General features: G+C 37.7%; 1 protein-coding gene across 2 annotated transcripts in view; it reads left to right on the forward strand.

The window, feature by feature from the left end:
- Positions 1-12,242, forward strand: part of SYNPO2 (synaptopodin 2) — a 221,489-nt gene that overhangs the window by 150,905 nt on the left and 58,342 nt on the right. The gene's annotated exons all lie outside the window — the stretch shown is intronic.

A 12,242-nucleotide genomic window follows, 5' to 3' on the forward strand; every position in this document is an offset into this window, starting at 1 on the left:
ATGAATTGAATTTTAGGTAATTTCTAAAGGAAGAGCCTGGTGGTTTATTTTTTTATTATTCTTTTTAATAGCGGTAATATTTTATTCGTATTATGTATACATCTGGAGGAACACATACATCTGGTAATTACTGCTCCGTTATGTTAATAGCTTTCCCATTTGGCTATGATAGCTAGGATAATCTGCTGTAGCCAATGTATTACAACATGCAGACATTAATTTTCTCCCTAATTACCATTTGTCTTTCAATCTACACTTATTATCAACCAATTTTTTCTTTATTGTATGTCTGTAACAATGTTTGTGGTCATCCTAAATTATTCCATATTTCTTCAGAGAATTTCTTGTCTTATTGTTTCATTATTTTTATTCTTGTTATTGCATTTGAAGGCTTGTAAGGGTTATGCTGGGTTTGATTCCCAGGAAATGCACCTCAGCACAGCCACCACCCATTTGTCAGTGGAGACTTGTGTGCTGTTGCTATGATGCTGAACATGTGTCAAGAGCTTCCAAACTAAGACAGACTAGGAAGAAAGGCCTGGCAATCTACTTCTGAAAAATAAGCCAGTGAAAATCCTGTGGATCACAATGGTTCAATCCTGTGTGAATGGGGTCGCCATGAGTAGGGGGCCAACTCAGACAACTAATAACAACAACAAGGGTAATGGACATCACATTAGGCAATGTACGTGGCTCTTTGTACCAGTTAGACAGACATGGGCTCCACTGTCAAAAGGCTTGTAGGCATTTATTTTGTGACACTCATGCAAAAGGAAAAGGGAAATAAAGAGGAGCCAGAAAATCCTACAGCAGAAACACTAAGATATATAGAAAGCATATTTTCTATTTTACCAGTAACATTACAAAAAAAAAAAGGTAGAGATATAAAAAGATCATTCTAAAATGTTAAAAAACATAAAATAATACCATTTTATCTAAGAGTCCGGCTTCAAAATTATTGAACAATTGAGACTGAATACGTTACTTAGTTTTGCTTATATGGCAAAAGCCAAAAATCTGGATTTCATAATGTTCTGTTCATCATTTCATTAGTAAAAAACTCCACTATGTGAACCAAATCTGCCATTCAGCTTGGTCTTTGTAAAGCATAGAACACACCATTGCACTCATCATCAGCCCCTGTGTCAGGCCACCCTTGACATTGGTCTTCTTCATACTTCTGCATTGGCTATTAATGCCAGAAGTGTCATCCATACTTCCTCCAATCACACTCTTTTTAATAAGAGTTTCAATTTTTGTTAACACCAATACTGGAAGACAGGTAGAACATTTTGACTTACACACTTATGTGCTAACTACATCATCTCATACTTTTACTGTGTGTATTTTGTTTCAAGGAATATTAACATGTCACATATAAATGTGCTAATAATGGAACCTGTGAGAATGAACCATAGACACAGACTCAGGCAAAAGAAACCTCTGTTCATACCCTTTGTAATGGCAACTAGATTGAGTCCATCAGCTACAACTATAGTCTATGGGATTTGCAAGAGACATAATTATTTTCCAGAAAGAGAGAGAGAAAGAACAAATAATGAAACTTGGAAATGGGAGATTAAAATTTGCAGTCGATAATGTAATAGATAATGCTGAATGATGAATCAGGAGGATGGAAGAAGAACTGATGCCTTTAAATTGTGGTGTTGGCGAAGAATATTGAATATACCATGGACTGCGAGAAGAGCCAACAAATCTGTCTTGGAAGTACAGCCAGAATGTTCCTTAGAAGCAAGGATGGTGAGACTTCGTCTCACTTACTTTGGACATGTTATTAGGTGGGACCAGCCCTTGGTGAAGGACATCATACTTGGTAAAGTAGACAGTCAGCAAAAAAGAGGAAGACCCTGAACAAGACTGATTGACACAGTGGCTGCAACAAGGGCTCAAGCATAACAACGATTGTGAGGATGGCACAGGACAGGGCAGCATTTCCTTCTGTTGTACATAGGATCACTATGAGTCGGAACTGACTCGACGGCACCTAACAACAATGCAACAGCTTTTCATTTCTAGGTGGTTTTGTTCAGGAACGTTGTCATATTCATCTTCATATTCTCTGGAGTGCAGTACCTTGCATTTACTTAGTACTCGTACATACTTAATACGTATTTGTTGTTGGATTAAGTCGATGATGATGGGCTTAGTGCCCCTCTCACTATTGGTCCTAGTGATTATCTGTGATGACCAGGGCATGCCATATAGCCTTTTAAGATGGAGGCCCAAATGTCACGTTCTTCCTGGGGCTCTGTGGACAGTGTGGGGAAGATAAGCCTAGAACAGTCCCTGGTGCAGGAGGGACTCAGAACTTGGTAAATGAACGAATGTCTTCAAAACTGAGGTGAATTGATCTCTTGAAACTTGCAAGCACATTGGTCTAAGTTTTATATGCTTTTCATTTCACTCTAAATCAAATTTTGAATGAATGAAACCATGTCTTAGCAAATATAAATGAAATTATAAAGCAACAGAGATTATGAGGCATTATTGTGAAAGATGAGCACCAAATCATTCATTTGTAAAGAGTAGGGATTTGATGTTTTCATTCCAATCCAGTTGTCTCAGAGCAAGAGGAGAAGACTTAACACTGCTTAAATTTTCTTTTACAAACAGTTTTTAAAATTATGAAGGTCCTTGTCTCCATAAATGAATATGGCTTGTTTTCTCTTTAAAGCATAATTTATGTAGGCTGCTGTGTGGTTTATTTGTGTTACAGAACATGTTTTCATGGTAAACTTTAATTCTTATTAAAATAATATATTTATCTGCCATTTGATTCTTCCATTTCCTTTAGATATTAGAAAATGTCATATTATGCCCAACTAATTTAATGAATGTAGAGATAATTTTCCAATAAACAAGCACTTGGAAATTCTATTTCTTTGCTCCATGTTTATGTAATAGTAGACAGGAAATAGAAATTTTATCATCTTTAGTTTCGAATGAAAATCAAAAACAAATGGAAATCCTTTGCCTTCAGCATGTTAAATATTGTAATCAGAGAGTGAATAAAAAATTATAGTTAAGGTAAGTCAGAATTTGAGTGTCCTATTATATTTGCATTACACATTTAGCTCAGTATTAGAAGATGGCATTTGGAACTTTTTTTAATAGCTAGAGGCTATACAAAATGTATTTGAAGAGCTACTTATCTACCTGCATGATCTGCTTAGTAATGAATGGTTTCACCGGCTTACATTATTTGATACTTCTAACCTAGATAGTCTTGGCTTGCAAACATCTTTGTTTTCAAAACAAGAAAAGTCATATTAGTTAAAATAAAAGGAGACGTAAAAAAAAAAATCTTAAAATAAATAATGATCATAGACAAATCTAGTCTTCTTGAAAAGTATGGTTATTTGAAGCCTAATGGAATTAATGATATGGTCCCCTAAAAGAGAGTCCTGAAGGAAAGACCTGCCTATTTTCCTTTTCCTTTCTCTCGCTCTCTTGCTCTCGCTGTCTCTCTCCCAACACACACATAAGCAAGTAGTTAGCTCCCAACATATTTCCTTAAGTATTTTGTTATATTATGTTGTGTCAAATAATAGACATCAGAATCACCTGGGGAGCTCATTAAAAATGCAGATCCATAGATCCAAACCTCTGAGATTCAGTTTCCATGGAGGATAAGGGAACAAAACTGTGGGTTTCTGTATTTTTAAGTCTTCCACAGCAGAGTCCGATGTTCACTAAAGGTTATAAACCACTTTCCTAAAAGGCCATCGATGGTCAGTAAGCCTCAATATAGCAGTCTCAAACCCTAATGTGTATATAAATTACCTGGGGATCTTGTTAAAATGCACTTATTGATTCAGTAAGACTGGTTTGGAGTCTGGGATTCTCCATTTCTAACAAGTTCCCAGGTGATTCCACTGCTGCTGGTCTATGAAACTCACCTTGAATAGCAAAGATGACTATTTTTCCTAGCCATCTTATAGGGCTACCACCTGTTAGCTCACCTATACAGCAATTGTTTTGGTGTAAGAGTATTCTATTAGATATTGTTATTGTTAGCTGCTATTGAATCACTCTCGACTCATAGCAACCCTGTCCACAATAAAGCAAAATGTTGCCCAATCTGGTGCCATCCACATGATCGGTTGCAGATTGGACAACTTGATCCATAGGGTTTTCGCTGGCTGATTTTCATAAATAGACTGCCAGGCCTTTCTTCATAGTCTTAGTCTGGAAGCCCTGCTGAAACCTGCCCAGCATCATAGCAACACAGAAACCTCCACTACAGACAGGTGGGGGCTGCCCATAGATGTAGTAGTGTTAATGGGAAGTGACACTGTGCTGTGAAAATATAATTTATCCAACAAGCACTGACTGAGAACTCACTATATGCTAGGCTCTATGCCTTTGCATCCTGGACTCTCCTTACCCCTCCTCATGAGACATTACCTCCCTCAAGAGCCTTGCCTACTATGGCCCTGCAAGGGGCCCCCACTGCGTACTGTTTACTTTAATTATAGCAGTTTTCATATTGGGTGGCAATTATCTTAAAATATATGTTGTCTATCTTAGAATATAAGTCTCTTGAGGACATTATTCATTATTGTACTTCGGAACTCACACTGTGTCTGCCACATAAAAAAACAATATGTAATCATGTAGCATAATTACTTAACTACTCAATCAAATGAGGCAACATACGCAAAGCCTCAAGCTCCAAACCCCCTTCCCTACATAAATTCAACACAGTCCCCCGGCTGGGTGGAGAGAGTAGCCGAGGGTTCTTGCCTGCCTCTCTGCAAGGCTCTCCTTGGCTGGCTGTGGCTCAGGATTATTTTGGCACGATCACGACATTCATGTGGACTCTCCTCAATCAGAAATAAATAGGAGAACGATGAGTCAATCACAGCAGGGAGCATGGCTGGTTTTAAAATGCATCAGCAGAGCACTTACGTGGACGCAGAGGGCACTTGGCATGACCCTCATTTCCCTTCTTGAAATACAGGACTTGGAAATCCCTCCCACAGCCCAGCTCAGCTCACTTGGACCTGCCAAGACAAACAGCACACATGAACCGCCGCAGCACCAGTGGCAGTGCCTCTGCTCCGGCACCTCATTCTTCTTCTACTCACCTGTTTATCTCCATAAATTGCAACCAAGCCTATAAGTAGTAAACATGTTTAAGGTTCACTGATTGCCTTGTGACCTTAGCTCTCATGGGGCCAGAGGAATGAAGTGAGTATAGGAGCAGCTGCAGAGGTGGGTATTGAGTCATGGTGTGACAGTTGCCTTTGCTGGGGAAGACTCAGGCATCTCTGATGTCCAGTATTCAATGGGACCAATTCCTTCCCACAAATACACTGGGAATTGCCTACTTACCACATGATACTTTTGTAATAATCTCAAACCTAAGAGACTATAAAGAAAGAATAAATAGAAAGTAATAGGTCTAAGAGTGGCTATCAGCCTGGGTAGTGAGGGGGTTCAAAATGTGTTAAGACAGACTTTTGGTTAAATTCCATTTTCTCATATTGTCTAATATTTAGCACATATTTTTGCAGGCCTGCTATATGAAAGACATACTTTGGGTAGTAGAAGATACAAAGATCTTTGTGTTGCAATCACAGCTCTCAAGGAATTTCAACTAGCCAGTAATTTGGAAACTGAGCTGGAGCTATTTCCAAAGTAACCTTGACATTCTAGCCCAGTGAAGCTTTTCTTTTCCCTTTTGTCTGTCTTCTCCACAAACGACTTTGAATCTCCAGAACTGACCTGAAACTGCCTTTCCATTTACCTCAGGTCACTAGAGTGATCTTACATCTCAATTCACGGTTGGCTTCAGGCACGGTCTCTCAGAGCACAGTCCTGAAAGGAAACCTTTCCTGGTCTCTGGCATCCTTTCTTCCCTAGGTCAGACCTTAGTTGTACTTACCCTTGCATTGCCTTGAGGGAACATCCTCCTCTCCAACTCAGACTCCCAAGAGCTCAAGGAGGTTTATTACATGGAATCTCTGTCCCTTTAGATCAGTGGTTCTCAGCATAGGGTCTGTGGATCCCTGGGGGTCTCTGGCATGCTTTCATGGGGATTTATAATGTCAAAACTGTTTCACAGTAATATTAATGACATTTGTTTTTTCACCACGTTGACATTTGCACTGATGTGCAAACATGAATCAAGGCAGTGACACCTAACTGACTAGGAACCATTGTATTTTTCACTGCCGTATATTTAACGTAAAAAAGAAGATGCCAATCTCATGTAAGAATCTAGCAATAACAATTTTAATTTTATTAAATCTCGATCCTTGAGTATGCATCTTTTTGACATTCTGTGTAACAAAATGAGAAGTACACATAAAGCCTTTAGCTGAATGCTGAAGTACAATGTTTAACTTGAGGAAGCGTTTGTACAATTGTTTGAATTGCAAGCTGAACTAGCCTTTTTAAAAATGAAACATCATTTTTACTTTAAAGAATGATGACAAAACATGGTTATTCAAACTCAGGTATTTGGTAGATATTTTCTAGGAAACAAACAAAGTCAGCCTGTCATTTCAAGGAAAACAATTGACAGTGTTTGAGCTTTCAAGGGAAAATTAGAATTTTGAGAAACTTTCACCCCTACCCCCAGTGAAGTTGACAGCTTCCCAATAATTAAGGACTTCTCTAATGAGATCATTGGTGCTATTAATGAATGTGATTTTTTAATATTGCATAATGAAATATGTCAACATTTGGAAGATCTACATAACTCAGTGAATCAATAATTTCCAAATGGTGGAACAGAATTTCAGATTCTTACAGAAACCAAACTTACTGGATCCATTGGGACTGGGAGAACGCCCGAATCTGTTGCCCTGAGATAATCTTTAAGCCTTGAATTTAAACTGTCCCATGAAGTCATCTTTAAACTAAACAGCAGTTTAGCTCAACTAGTAAAGAATGTTCGCCTTGAGCAGTTTGCTTTGTTGAAGAATTATCTGTATGAAATCAAATTGGTAACAGTACCTCTCAGACTGTTAGGGAACAGAAAGTTAATGGTGGTGAAACAATATGAGTAGAGAGATAAAATGGTGACACAATGTGAAGAGTGTAATCAATGTCACTGAACTGTACATGTAGAAAATGTTGAATGTGTGTGTTTTGTTACATATATTTTCACCAAAAATAAAATAAAAACAAAGAAAACATATTTTCCAAATGGTCAGTGTATGATGTAAAAACAAATCATGCATGGGTAAGAGATCCATTCAAAGTGCAAAACAGACCAATGAATTTTAATGTAAAAGAGTATGAAAAATTCCTTGTTGTGATTCAGATTCCACATTGCAACTTTAAGAAACTACCACTTGTAGTATCAAAGAACAATACTCCTAATTACCTGAAAAGGCTATTAAAAAACTCTCCCCTTTTCCAACTACATACCTGTGTGAGGCTCGATTTTCTTCATGTACTTCTGTCAACACATCACAATAGATTGAATGCAGAAGCACATATGAGAATTCAACTGTTTTCTGTTAATCCCAGGCATTAACGATATTTACAGAAATGGAAAATAATGTCACTATTCTCACTAAATTATTTTTGTTTTAGAAAATATAGTTATTTTCATGAAAACATTTATGTCAACATGCAATGGGCTTATTGTTATTTTTAAATGAATTAATGAATAAAATGTAAAATTTCTCACTTTTGCTTTCTAATATGGTAAATATAAATAACTCACATAAACAAAATATTTTTGAAGTGTTCAATCATTTTTAAAAGTGTAAAGGGATCCTAAGACCAAAATGTTTGAGAATTGCTGCTTTAGAGCATTGTTATTGTTGATGGGTGCTGTTGAGTCAACTCCAACGCATAGTCTCACCATGTGACAGAGTAGAACTGCCCCCGTAGGCTTTTCTCGGCTGTAGTCTTTATGGAAGCTGATCGCCAGGTCTTTCTCATGAAGAGCTGCTGGGTAGGTTCCAACTGCCAACCTTTCAGTTAACAGACAAGTGCTTAAACATGGCACCAATGATGTTGCTTATTGGTCCAGTTGGGAGGATTTTTGTTTTCTTTACTTTGAGATGTAATCCATGTTGGAGGCTTTAATCTTTGATCTTCATCAGTAGTTGGAACGTGGAATGTATGAAGTATGAATCATGGAAAATTGGGAGTCATCAAAAATGAAAGGGAATGCTTGAAGATCAATATCCTAGGCATTAGTGAACTGAAATGGACTGGTATTGGCCATTTTCTTTTTTCTTTTATTGTTGTACATTAAGTGAAAGTTTACAATTCAAGTTATCGTCATACAAAAATTTATACATACATTGTTGCTCTCCCTATACTGTGACAGCACACTCCTCCTTTCCACCCCTGATTTCCTGTGTCCATTCAACCAGCTCCTGACCCTCTCTGCCTTCTCATCTCACCTCTGGACAGGAGCTGCCCATTTAGTCTCATGTATCTACTTGAGCTAAGAAGCACACTCTTCACAAGTATGATTTTATGTCCCATAGTCCAGTCTAATCTTTGTCTGTAGAGTTGGCCTCAGGAATGGTTTTAGTTCTGGGTTGACAGAGACTGGGGACCATGTTTCTGGGGTTCCTCCAGTCTCAGTCAGACCATTAAATCTGGTCTTTTTACTAGAATTTGAGTTCTGCACCCCACTTTGCTCCTGCTCCATTAGGGACTCTCTGTTGTATTCCCTGTCAGAGTGGTCATTGGTGGTAGCCAGGTACCATCTAGTTCTTCTGGTCTCAGGCTGATGAAGTCTCTGGTTTATGTGGCCCTTTCTGTCTCTTGGGCTAATACTCTCCTTGTGTCTTTGGTGTTCTTCATTCTCCTTTACTCTAGGTGGGTTGGGACAAATTGATGCATCTTAGATGGCTGCTCACTAGCTTTTAAGACCCCAGACACCACTCACCAAAGTAGGATGCAGAACATTTTCTTAATAAACTTTGTTATGCCAATTGTCCTAGATGTCCCCTGAAACCATGGTCCCCAGACCCTGTCCCTGCTACTCTGTCCCTCGAAGTGTTTACTTGTATCAGGAAACTTCTTAGCTTTTGGTTTAGTCCAGTTGTGCTGACTTCCCCTGTAGTGTGTGCTGTCCTTCCCTTCACCTAAGATAATTCTTGTCTGCTATCTAGTTAGTGAATAACCCTCTCCCTCCCTCCCCACTCTCGTGACCATCAAAGAATGTTTTCTTCTGTGTTTAAACCTTTTCTTGAGTTCTTATAATACTGGTCTTATACAATATTTGTCCCTTTGCAATTGACTAAATTGACTCAGCATAATGCCTTCCAGATTCATCCATGTTATGTTTCCCAGATTCATCTTTGTTCTTTATCATTGCGTAGTATCCCATTGTGTGAATATGCCATAATTGGTTTAGCCATTCGTCTGTTGATGGACACCTAGGTTGTTTCTATCTTTTTGCTATCGTGAACAGTGCTGCAGTGAACATGGGTGTGCATATATCTATTCGTGTAATGGCTCTTAATTCTCTAGGATATATTCCAAGGAGTGGGATTGCTGGATCGTGTGGTACTTCTATTTCTAGCTTTTTAAGGAAGCGCCGGATAGATTTCCAAAGTGGTTGTACCATTTTACATTCCCACCAACAGTGTATAAGTGTTCCAGTCTCTCCACAACCTCTCCAACATTTATTATTTAGTGTTTTTTGGATTAATGCTAGCCTAGTTGGGGTGAGATGGTATCTCATTGTAATTTTGATTTGCATTTCTCTTATGGCCAATGATGGGGGCATTTCCTCATGTGTCTGTTAGCTGCCTGAATATCTTCTTTGGTGAAGTTCCTGTTCATATCCTTTGCCCATTTTTTAATTGGGTTATTTGTCTTTTTGTTGTTGAGGTTTTGCGGTATCTTGTAGATTTTAGAGAATAGACTCTGATTGGATTTGTCATAGCCAAAATTTTTTTCCCAGTCTGTAGTTCATCTTTTTACTCTTTTGGTGAAATCTTTTGATGAGCATAAGTGTTTGATTTTTAGTAGCTCCCAGTTATCTAGTTTCTCTTCTGATGTTTGTGCATTGTTACTTATGGTTTGTATTCTGCTTATGCCATGTATTAGGGCTCATAGTATTGTCCGTATTTTTCTTCCATGATCTTTATCATTTTAGTTTTTATATTTAGGTCTTTGATTCATTTTGAGTTAGTTTTTGTTCATGATGTGAGGTATGGGTCTTGTTTCATTTTTTTGCAGATGGATATCCAGTTATGCCAGTACCATTTGTTAAAGAGATTGTCTTTTCTCCAATTAACGGACTTTGGGCCTTTGTCAAATATCAGCTGCTCATAGGTGGTTGAATTTATATCTGGATTTCCAATTCTGTTCCATTGGTCTATGTATCTGTTGTTGTACCAGTACCAGGCTGTTTTGGCTATCGTGACAGTATAATAGGTTCTAAAATCAGGTAGTGTGAGGCCTCTCACTTTCTTCTTCTTCAGTAATGCTTCACTTATCCGAGGCCTCTTCCCTTTCCATATGAAGTCAGTGATTTATTTATCCATCTCATTAAAAAATGCCATTGGAATTTGGATCGAGATTGCACTGTATCTGTGGATCACTTTGGGTAGAATTGACACTTCCATAACGTTGAGTCTTCCTATCCATGAGCAAGGTATTTTTTCCACTTATGCAAGTCTCTTTTGGTTTCTTGCGGTAATGCCTTGTAGTTTTCATTGTATAGGTGTTTTACATCTCTGGTTAGATTTATTCCTAAGTATTTTATCTTCTTGGGGGCTATTGGAAGTTCTTTTTGTTAGTGTAGAGGAATCCAACTGGTTTTTGTATGTTTATCTTGTATCCTGATACTTTGCTGAAATCTTCTATCAGTTCCAGAATTTTTCTTGTGGATTCTTTGGGGTTTTCTGTGTATAAGATCATATCATCTGCAAATAGAGATACTTTGACTTCTTCCCTATGAATTTGGATGCCCTTTCTTTCTTTTTCTAGTGTAATTGTTCTGGCTAGGACCTCCAGCACAATGTTGAATAAGAGTGATGATAAAGGGCATCTTGTCCGGTTTCCATTCTGAAGGGGAATGCTTTCAAAGTCTCTCCATTTAGGGTGATGTTTGCTCTTCGCTTTGTATAAATGCCCTTAATTATGTTGAGGAATTTCCCTTCTATTCTGACTTTGTTGAGAGTTTTTATCATGAATGGGTGTTGAACTTTGTCAAATGCCTTTTATGCATCAATTGATAAGATCATGTGTTCTTGTCTTTTGTTTTATTAATGTGATGGATTACATTGATTGTTTTTCTAATGTTGAACCATCCCTGCATACCTGGTATAAATCCTACTTGATCATAGTGAATTATTTTTTTGAGATGTTGTTGAATTCTATCGGCTAGAATTTTGTTGAGGATTTTTGCGTCAATGTTCATGAGGGATATTGGTCTGTAATTTTTCTTTTTTTATGGTGTCTTTACCTGCTTTTGGTATCAGGGTTATCCTGGCTGGAATGAGTTTGGGAGTATCCCATCCTTTTCTATGCTCTGAAATACCTTTAGTAGTAGTGGTGTTAACTCTTCCCTGAAAGTTTGGTAGAATTCTCCAGTGAAACTGTCCAGGCCAGAGTTTTTTTTTTGTTGGGAGTTTTTTAATTACCTTTTCAATCTGTTCTTTTGTTGCAGGTTTATTTAGTTGTTCCACCTCTGTTTGTGTTAGTTTAAGTAGGTAGTGGGTTTCTAGAAATTTGTCCATTTCCTCTAGGCTTTCAAATTTGTTCAAGTACAATTTTTCATAGTATTCTTCTATGAGTCTTTTAATTTCGGTTGGGGCTGTTGTGATATCACCCATCTCATTTCTTATATGGGTTATTTGCTTCCTCTCCTGTTTTTCTTCTGTCTGTTGGGCCAGTGGTTTATCAATTTTGTGAATCTTTTCAAAGAACCAAGTTTTGGTTTTGTTAACTCTTTCAGTTGTTTTTCTATTCTCTATTTCATTTAATTCTGCTCTAATTCTTATTATTTCCTTTCTTTTAGTGCCCGAGGGCTGCTTTTGCTGCTCTCTTTCTACTTGAGTTGTAGGGTTAATGTTTTGAATTTGTCCTTTTCTTCTTTTTGGATGTGTGCATTTATTGCTATAAACTGACCTCTGAACACTGCTTTTGCTGTGTCCCAAAGGTTCTGGTAGGATATGTTTTCATTCTCATTTGATTCTATGAATTTCTTTATTCCATCCTTAAATTCTTCTATAACCCAGTAGTTTTTGAGTTGTTCAGTTTCCATGTGTTTAATTTTTTTTCCT

This window comes from Trichechus manatus, unplaced genomic scaffold, assembly GCF_000243295.1.
Source record: "Trichechus manatus latirostris isolate Lorelei unplaced genomic scaffold, TriManLat1.0 scaffold00171, whole genome shotgun sequence".
NCBI classification, from domain to species: domain Eukaryota; kingdom Metazoa; phylum Chordata; class Mammalia; order Sirenia; family Trichechidae; genus Trichechus; species Trichechus manatus.